Consider the following 8,681-nt stretch of genomic DNA (forward strand, 5'->3'; position numbering starts at 1 on the left):
GCCACAGTCCCCCAGCTTCCTAATGAGAATGGGGTGAGAGACAGTATCAAAAGCCTTCCTGAAGTCTAGGAAAACTATATCCACTGCCACCCCTGCATCCAATGATTTAGTGACCTGGTCGTAAAAGGCCACCAGGTTGGTCTGACAGGACATGTTCTCACATCAGACAGTGCTACTGGAACATGAAGTTCCTCCTGTTTCTCAACTTACTGGGAGCAGCCGATGAGTTTCCCAAACCCATTTTACCCTCCAGATCCTACTTGTCCTCAGTGCTCAGCAGGACTAAGTTTTAAACTGTGGCTTTCTGTAATTCTAGGCTCCTTTCTGTCTCTATTTCTGCCTCTTCCTGCAATTTCTTGCCTCTTTCTGGTTGGTCACTCTCTCTGCTTATATTTATTGAGACAGAACATCAAGCCAAGACCCAGGAGCAGCACAGTCAGGACAGAGACAGGGCAAACGTTCAGAAGAAACCATCCTAGTACTCATTCTGTGTCCATTTTCCCAAATTAGGCTCTGGCAGAACTCAACTTGGAGGCCCTCTCATGGTGCATTGGATCTGAGTACATAAGTTCCTGGCAGCATAGGAAAAAGACCCAAAACACCTGTCTGTGCCCCACTGAGTGCAACCCAGGATTCACTCATCTATGCAGAGTAACTTGTGTATCTGAGGGTCAAAAAAAACCCCAGTACCAACTCTTGCTGTGAGAGGTCACCATGAGAACAGACATGCCTGTCTGTTGCCCTCTGGGCAGGCAGAGAAAATGAGAACCCCCACCCTCGCACTGCTTTTCACTCGGCTTCTGTCCCCCTCTTTTCACAGCCAAGGGGAAAAGCTGAGGGGGTAGTATCAATAGGACTGAATCATTGTCTTTTTTTTCCTTCTCTAAACTGATGTGTGCTGTTTCTCTTATTCTCTCCCCAATGATGAAGGGGGTAGCAAGCATGTCAGTGTTAGGTGACATTGCTACTATAAACTTGATATTTGTAAAGCTCTTTGGGGACTTGAAGGATTTAAGGCCTGACAGGAACGTCTAGCACCTCTTTCCTAACAAAGGAGCAACACTGTTGAGCCCCAATCTTGTTTGCTTCCTGAGCCAGAAAAATACTGGACAAAAGCCATCTGTGTTGGTGGGCATTAAGGATGTTTGTACATGCCACAGTGTTTGATCCTCATTAATTTACCATATGATATCAGAAATGTACAGGGTTGAGAGTAGCGGGTGGGTGTTGCCACCCCAGGTGGTTGGTGATTGCAGCTGATGGTGGTGGGTGGTGGCAAGCTCTTACTTTTCTGGCTTTTTAGGACTACGTTTCCCAGCATTCCCAAGCTGCCAGCTTGGAACATCCATGGGGATATGGCAATGGGGCTGCATTCCACTGCTCCCCTTCCCTGCCCACGTTCCACCGTGAATCTATTTGTTTAGTTCAACATGCAACTTTTGGAGGGGTGTTATGAAATGCTTTTGAAATGCTGGGTTGTTGTTGGGCTTGGGGGGGAATATGACCCCCCCTCCCCTCTCCTCCCTGGCCACACTCCTAAGGCAGGCTCCCGCTGCAGGCAGTTCACTGGGTCCCCATTCACCTGCCCACTGCCCGCTCAACACCCCTCCCTACAGCTGGCCAACGAGAGGCATACTTAACCCTTCCACCCACAGGACATGATTCAGGATGGCTAGGTGTGTAATGAACCCTCCCACAACCGCTGCCAGTCTCAAAGCACCACACATGGGGTAGGGGGGGAAGGGTGTTTTGGAAGTGATGGGAAAAAAAAAAGCCAACCATTACACAGAAGAGTTGCTGTCATTCAAATGTTAAGGAAGCCTCTTCCATGCGTGCCTGACCCAGTATTGCCACTTGCTGCTTTTTCTTCTTGTCTGTCTATCAGGTTCTACAGTGGATGGTTGCGGGGAGGACAACTGTTGCTTGCCAAGAGGTGCTGCAGGATTGCAAGAAGACTTGCCAGGATTGCTGTATATTGGGATTGGCGGTAAAAAAAGAATTGGACCTCCCATAACAGTCCAACTCTTTCCAGTAATGCCATCACTCCATAAATGCCCCCAAGCAAAGGAGCCCTATGCTGAGGCAGGCAGCAGGGGCGCGGTGATCACATTGTCTCCCAACCCACCCACCCCCAAACTGCACGGACTGATGCATGCCAATCTGCCTATGAAAGAAAACATGCCATGCATATAGACACAATTTCAAATCTTTCTTACAAAAATGTGGTGCACTTAAATGATCTGATGGCCACTTATAAGTTTATCAGGGGTGACCACCAGTATCTGGGGGAATGTTGGTTCACCAGAGCACCCCAAGGGATGATGAGGTCGAACAGTTATAAACTACTGCAAGACCGTTTCAGGCTGGACATAAGGAAGAATTTCTTTACTGTCCGAGCTCCCAAGGTCTGGAGCAGCCTGCCATCGGCGGCGGTTCAAGCACCTACTCTGAACACCTTCAAGAGTAAATTGGATGCTTATCTTGCTGGGATCCTGTGACCCCAGCTGACTTCCTGCCCTTTGGGTGGGGGGCTGGACTCGATGATCTTCCGAGGTCCCTTCAGCCCTAATGTCTATGAAATCTATGAAATCTCTCATTTTTTTTAATCAAAAAAGGAATAATTTAAAAAAGATTTAAATAATAAAGAAAATTTTAAAAAATAGGAAAATAGACAAAATGTAGAAAAAAATGGGATTTTTCTCCCCAAAACCTATACAGCATTGTTTATTTACATTATCTATAAAGTAGCTATACAATACGTGTACAATACCATATGCTGGTGGCTCTTGTCTACACTTTAACTTTACTGTTCCATAAACTATAAACACTATACAGTATTACTAGGGGTATGCAAAGTGGGCCCTATTCGATTCGGATTTGGATTCATCCCGGATCAGGGACAGTGATTTGATTCATTGATTCAGATCAGTGTCCCCGATTTGATTCAGCTGAATCTGAATCTGAAGATTTGATGTTGATTCAGGGAATCAGTGATTCGGACATAGACACAGCTTTAAAAGTTTTTTCTACATACCTTGAAGGAGCAGTGCGGCTTGTGAATGCTGCAATGCTGGGATACATGGAGCATCCCATAGGAGTGTGGAGGGGGCCCTCCACGTGCTCAGTGGTAAACCCAGAAGTGGACCAGAAGTAATTTCAGTCCACTTCCAGTTCTGCCGGGGAGCACGTGCCCCCTGCACATCCCTGGCTCAGCAATTGGCCGCAGGGGGACCCTGGGTGCCCCCCCAGACCCAGGAGGCACCAGTCACTGAGCTTGGGGAGCACAGGGGGGCCCCCCAGCACACTCCCCGGTGGACCTGGAAGTAGACCAGAAATGCTTTTGGTCCACTTCCGGATCTGCTGCCAAGCGCACTGGGGAGCACCCTGCACTCCTCTGAGACACTCCATGCACCCCAGCATCGCAGCGATCGCAAGCCCCTTCTGCCTAGAGGTATGTAAAAAAATCATTTAAAGCTGTGTCTATGCCCGAATCTCCGAATCTTTTTGAATCTCTCCAGATAGACTCAGAGGGTTCTGATTTGATCTGGAGAAATTAAAAGGCCCTCTGATTTGATTCAGATTCAGAGATTCAGCCACTAAATCGGACCGAATTTCTGCCGAATTGAATCAGTGACTGAAGCTTTGCATAGCCCTAAATATTACACTTCCTCCCTCACTCAAAAAAATGCAAACAAAATCAAAGAACACAAAGAAAAATAATCTCTTATGCTCTTAGTAGAAATATTGCAAGTAGTCAATGCTAGCTATTAAGTTCTGAAATTGTGAATGTTATTTTTTGTGTTATTTTTTTGTCTCTGCCCCACATGGGCACGTGGGTGGTTTCTCAGTGAATGCTTGGATTCATATGAATGTAACTTTGTCATGGTTTTAGTATTGAAAAGAAAAAAAAAGGGTAAATAAAAATCATTATAGGATTGTCAAAAGAGAATGATTCATGTGACTCCTGTCTTTTGTGAAACTATCTTGAATATGTGCACACAGCTGACCCACATATGTGCACACAGCTGACCCACCGTACCCAAGCATTAGGCTTGGAAGAGTTGCTAATTGCATGCTTTCAAATGTTAAAGAAGGCTCTCTCATGCCTGCCCCAGTACTGCAGCTGGCCTGTTGGGCTTGGGATGGGGTATTCTGTGTGTGGGGGGGGTTTGCCTCTCAAAAAAAGTTGCTGTGCCATCGGCTTGCCAGGAATGCTGTGCGTTGGGATTGGGGATAAAACAAGCATTTGACCTCCCATAACAGTCCACCCTGCAACTCTTTCTAGTAAAGCCATCACTGAGATAAACCCACACAAGCAAAGGATCCCCACACTGAGATAGGCAGGCATGGTCATCACATCTCCCAATCCACGTCACCTACCCCCGAACCGCACAGACTGCCAATCTGCCTTTGAAAGAAAATATGCCACACAACTGACACACTTTCAAATCTTTATTTGAAAAATGAGATGCAATTACAATATTTTTCTATCATAAAAGGCATTATTTAAAAAAAAAAATTATAGATAAAAAGTTAATTAAAGAAAATTTCAAAATTTGTTAAATTAATAGAAAAATAGAAAAAGGTACAAAAAGTCCTATTTAACGAAAACAAGTTGCTTCTAATGGGTGGTGTTGATTCATGCTTTCCTTAATGCTGAAAATTTTTAATTTCGGATCTCCGAAGTGTTCTGCGGGGAAGGGAAGAAACAAGAAGAATGGGGTTTTGAACCAACAAAAGTCCAAACACTGCCTGCAGACCCATCCCCCCTCCCACGGTCATGGGACATTTCTGATATTACCTATATATCACCAGGAATGCTGCATATCCTGGGATATCTGGCAGGCAGTGCCCACTTTCCAAACAGTAGTTGCAGACTTACCATTCTGGTGATGCCGCTGCGCTTGGCAGTGCTGAACACCGTGGTGGGCGCAGCGGGCAGGGTGTACCGGTGGGGGGGACATGGGCACGTGGAGCACATACAGTACCCCTGGTGGAGGTAGATACAAAAATGCCAGAGGGTAGTAAATACCATCACAGAACTTCACAATATGGGCTGCTACTCCATTTCTCTTTATTGATTATTCTGTGCCCCCACACTGTGCTCTGGATGCCTGCGGTCAGCTGTGGGAGCAGGGGAGGGAGGCATGGATGGGCAGGATGAAAAAAAATTAACTAGCAGCAACACCTACTGGCCACTACAGAAATAGCACAGTACCACCTGGTGGCAAAGGAAAGTAGTTACAAGTCTTTGAGTTGCTTAGTGTTTGCATAACACGAATCCAAAGATAGGGTGGCATACACGGTGGCGGCACCACAAAATAAAATACATCCAAGCAGCTTTAGTTTAACGGGCTGAAAAGACTTTTAAAGCAGCGGAAAATCTTGTTTGTGCAAACACAAATGCAGTTGCGGCAGAGTAAGCAAGAAAGATTGCGGTGTGTACAAGTGCCCTAAGACACAAAACAGAGACAATTCCAGGGAGCCCTCAGAAATGTGCAGGGGCTGCCTGAAGTACAAACCCTTTGGTTATTGCCAAGTCCCTGGTACTTCACTGAGTGCTGCTGCTTTTCTGGCCACTGTGCTCTGAACTATGGTGTTAGCACTGACTTTCCCTATTTCCCTCAGTTGCCGTCCCTGGTGACTACAATGATGACAGGATTGTGGGAGGCTACACCTGTCAGAAGGGCTCTGTCCCTTACCAAGTGTTCTTGAATTCTGGGAACTTCTGTGGAGGTGCTGTCATCACCAAACAGTGGGTTGTGTTGGCTGCTCAGTGCCACAATTTGTGAGTGATGAAGATCACATTCGATCCAGCCCCTTGCACCTGTAGGTGAGAATAGCTGGAACTCACAAGTTAAAGTTGAACCTGGCCAGGACCTGGGGCCAGAGCAACAGAGAATGCCACTGTGGCAGGATGTGGTGAGGGTGATGCAGAAGACGACAGTGCCCTGTATCCCCACTCCTCTTTCCCTTCCAGGGTCCCAGCACTGTGCCAGCTAGCTGCTTTTCTCCATTCCCAACCACTGCAGGTCCCAAGATGTTGTTCTCTGCATTTGCATCCACTGTCCCCCAACACAGGCCATGGTGAAATTGTTATGTTTCCTCCCCCTTTGGTTCCCCCAGGATTTCCAGTTGGTTTCATTCTCAATCTCTCCATTTCCCAACGTAACCTGTTAAAACTCACTCCTGTGTCTGTCTGCACACCTACCCCAGATTTCCCCAGGGGTGGTTGTGTTCCTCTGAGGCAAGTGAGCTGGTCCCTTTATCTATGCAGATACATACTTGCACACAAGCACATGCCAACTCCATACAGAAAGGCCACGTCTGCACTCCAGTATCCAGGGTCACTCATAATAGTGCTTCATTTTGGCCAAGGTCCCATGTTTCAAAGAATGGATTTCAGGTGAGAGTTGCCAACAAAATCTGGTCTCTCATTCCTCCTCCCCAAGCCTTAAGGAACAAGGAGCAAATCACCATTCCTTGGGGTATTAAAGGCCCAGTGAGCTTAGCCAGTTGCATGTGCCACAGAAGATGCTGAGTGGACTCTGGAGAGGGGAAGGCAGCAGTAGCAAGTTAGGGATTTTTCAGCACCCTCATTATGCAGGACACATCACCAGAAAATGAGGCAGCACTGAGCTTCCCTCCACAATCCTCAGGCTAGAATCAAGCTAGGCGACCCCATCAGATCTACTTCCTTAGAGCTCAGCAGTGGAGTCCAAATATCTGTACTCCCCCATGTGCAAACTCCATGGCACTGCCTATGAAACATCCCCACCATTTTATCTGTGGTTAACTGCTGCTCTGTTGCACTGTTGATTTTACAGCCAAATCCAAGTAAGGCTGGGGGAGCATGACATCAGCATGCAGAAACAGACTGAGCAGATCATCAATGCTGAAAAAATCATTCGACATGACCAATACAACTCGGACAATGACATCATGCTGATCAAATTGGCATCCCCAGCCAGACTGAACAATTTTGTTGCGACCATCCCTCTGCCTACAGGCTGTCCAGGAGATGGGATCTCATGCTTAATTTCCCAGTGAGGAAACACCCTTAGCAATGGCTGTGAGCATGAGTGTGCTGTCCATATAACACACAGTCCCTTCCCATTATTCTGGCATGGGACAACCATACATATCAGTCCCACCTGGTAGCATCCATATTATGCCAAGACTGGCCTGCCCACACAATCCTTGTGTTGAAACCCCTCAGTCCTGCCTTGAAATAAACCATGTTTTTCCTGATGCAATCATAGGAGAAGTGTGTGAGGATCCCAAAGACAGGCCAACATCCCTCACTTCCTTCTATGTTGTTGGATTCTCTAGGCCAGATATCTACCATTTTACACTAATGGGACTTCTGAATCACTATGGTGACAGCTAATTTTCTCCCCTTTCCTGGTAGCCAACTACCCTGATCTTCTCCAGTGCCTGTGGGCTCCAATCCTGCCTGACATCCAGTGCAGCAGTATTTACCCAGGGCAAATCACCAGCAATATGATGCGCATAGGATTCTTGGAAGGTGGCAAAGACTCCTGCCAGGTGAGGGTCTCTTTTTCACTCTCTGCACTGAGGGGAAGAAGCTGTTCCAGCCCCTCAGTTTCCACTGAGTGTGCCAGGTATCTCAGGATTCAGGAGTGAATGCAAGCCTTCCCACCTGTGGGAGACCATTTCCAATCCATGACGAATAGCATTGAGAGAGCAGAGACTGAGGTGTGAGGAGTTTTGAGTACTACATCCAGGTGTTCAGTCCTCCCCAGTCTCAGATCAGCAGGAATTGGATATACAGGACTTTTCAGCCAAAATTGTAGATTGAGTCACTTCCAGTGTGGGGAGAGAAAGGGGTGTAGGGGCAGTCACCTGAAAGAGGAGGTATTTCTTACCTCACCCTCTTCCCAACTCAAACATGGTGGAGCCTGCAGACTCCTTGCCCGGTGCTCTCAGAGCTGGGTGGGGAAGCTTCCTGGCTTCGATTCATAGTACAGCTGCCTGAGTCAGCATGTGCTTGTAACCCCCACAAGTCTCTACCTCACAGGGTGATACTGGTGGCCCAGCCATGTGCAACGGGGAGCTCCAAGGGATCATGTCCTGGGGGATGGACTGTGCTCAGAAGGGTTACCCAGGTGTCTACACCAAGATCTGCAAATAAGTTACCTGGATTGAGGACACCATCGCCAATAACTGAATCATCCTTCTCCCTTTGGTTTTCTTGGACTACTTCCCTTCCTCCTTATCTATTCACCTTTGTAAAGAGAACAGTGCAAATAAAAGTATCCTTAACAGTTATACATTCTGTTGCTGTAATTGGCTAAAAAGGCCTGCACACATATAAAAGACTCCCTGCATGCCCCTCTTTCCTCTAAAAACCTCCTTCAAACACCGATTCCCATATCTTCCTATGGGCAGGACACTATGTAGCCCTTCTCTCACTTCTTCATTCATGTTAGGGGTTCTAGGAACCAAACCCTATTTCATCTTTATGAAACTACACACTGCTTTGTAGCCATTTTGGTAGCTTTGAGGAAGATAGAGTCTATTTCTGTTTGGCATGAAATAGGAGTGTCTGAGTGTCCTAGGAGAGTCCAAGGGAGTACTGTATCCTCTTTCTATCAGGAACCTATGCAACTAGAGTCAGCTTCCTGAACATTTGCAAAATCCAAAATGGGAGAAAGGGC

At 46.9% G+C, this 8,681-nt stretch overlaps 1 long non-coding RNA gene and 1 pseudogene across 2 annotated transcripts; one reads left to right on the plus strand and one right to left on the minus strand.

Annotated features, from left to right (window-relative positions):
* The first annotated feature begins 182 nt into the window (after positions 1-182).
* On the plus strand, positions 183-8,191 carry LOC109304295 (annotated as a pseudogene).
* On the minus strand, positions 4,562-8,237 carry LOC109304297. 2 transcript variants are annotated; one of them, XR_002099339.1, is made up of 4 exons: positions 8,161-8,235; positions 5,703-5,827; positions 4,883-5,124; positions 4,562-4,690 (listed from the first exon to the last, which is right to left on the minus strand). It is a non-coding gene; the product is annotated as an uncharacterized LOC109304297 (long non-coding RNA). The 2 variants fall into 2 exon arrangements; XR_002099340.1 differs by lacking the exon at positions 5,703-5,827 and having other exon boundaries at positions 4,564-4,690; positions 8,161-8,237.
* Positions 8,238-8,681: the final 444 nt, after the last annotated feature.

This window comes from Gavialis gangeticus, unplaced genomic scaffold (assembly GCF_001723915.1).
Source record: "Gavialis gangeticus isolate Ggan-Ray unplaced genomic scaffold, GavGan_comp1, whole genome shotgun sequence".
NCBI classification, from domain to species: Eukaryota; Metazoa; Chordata; order Crocodylia; family Gavialidae; genus Gavialis; species Gavialis gangeticus.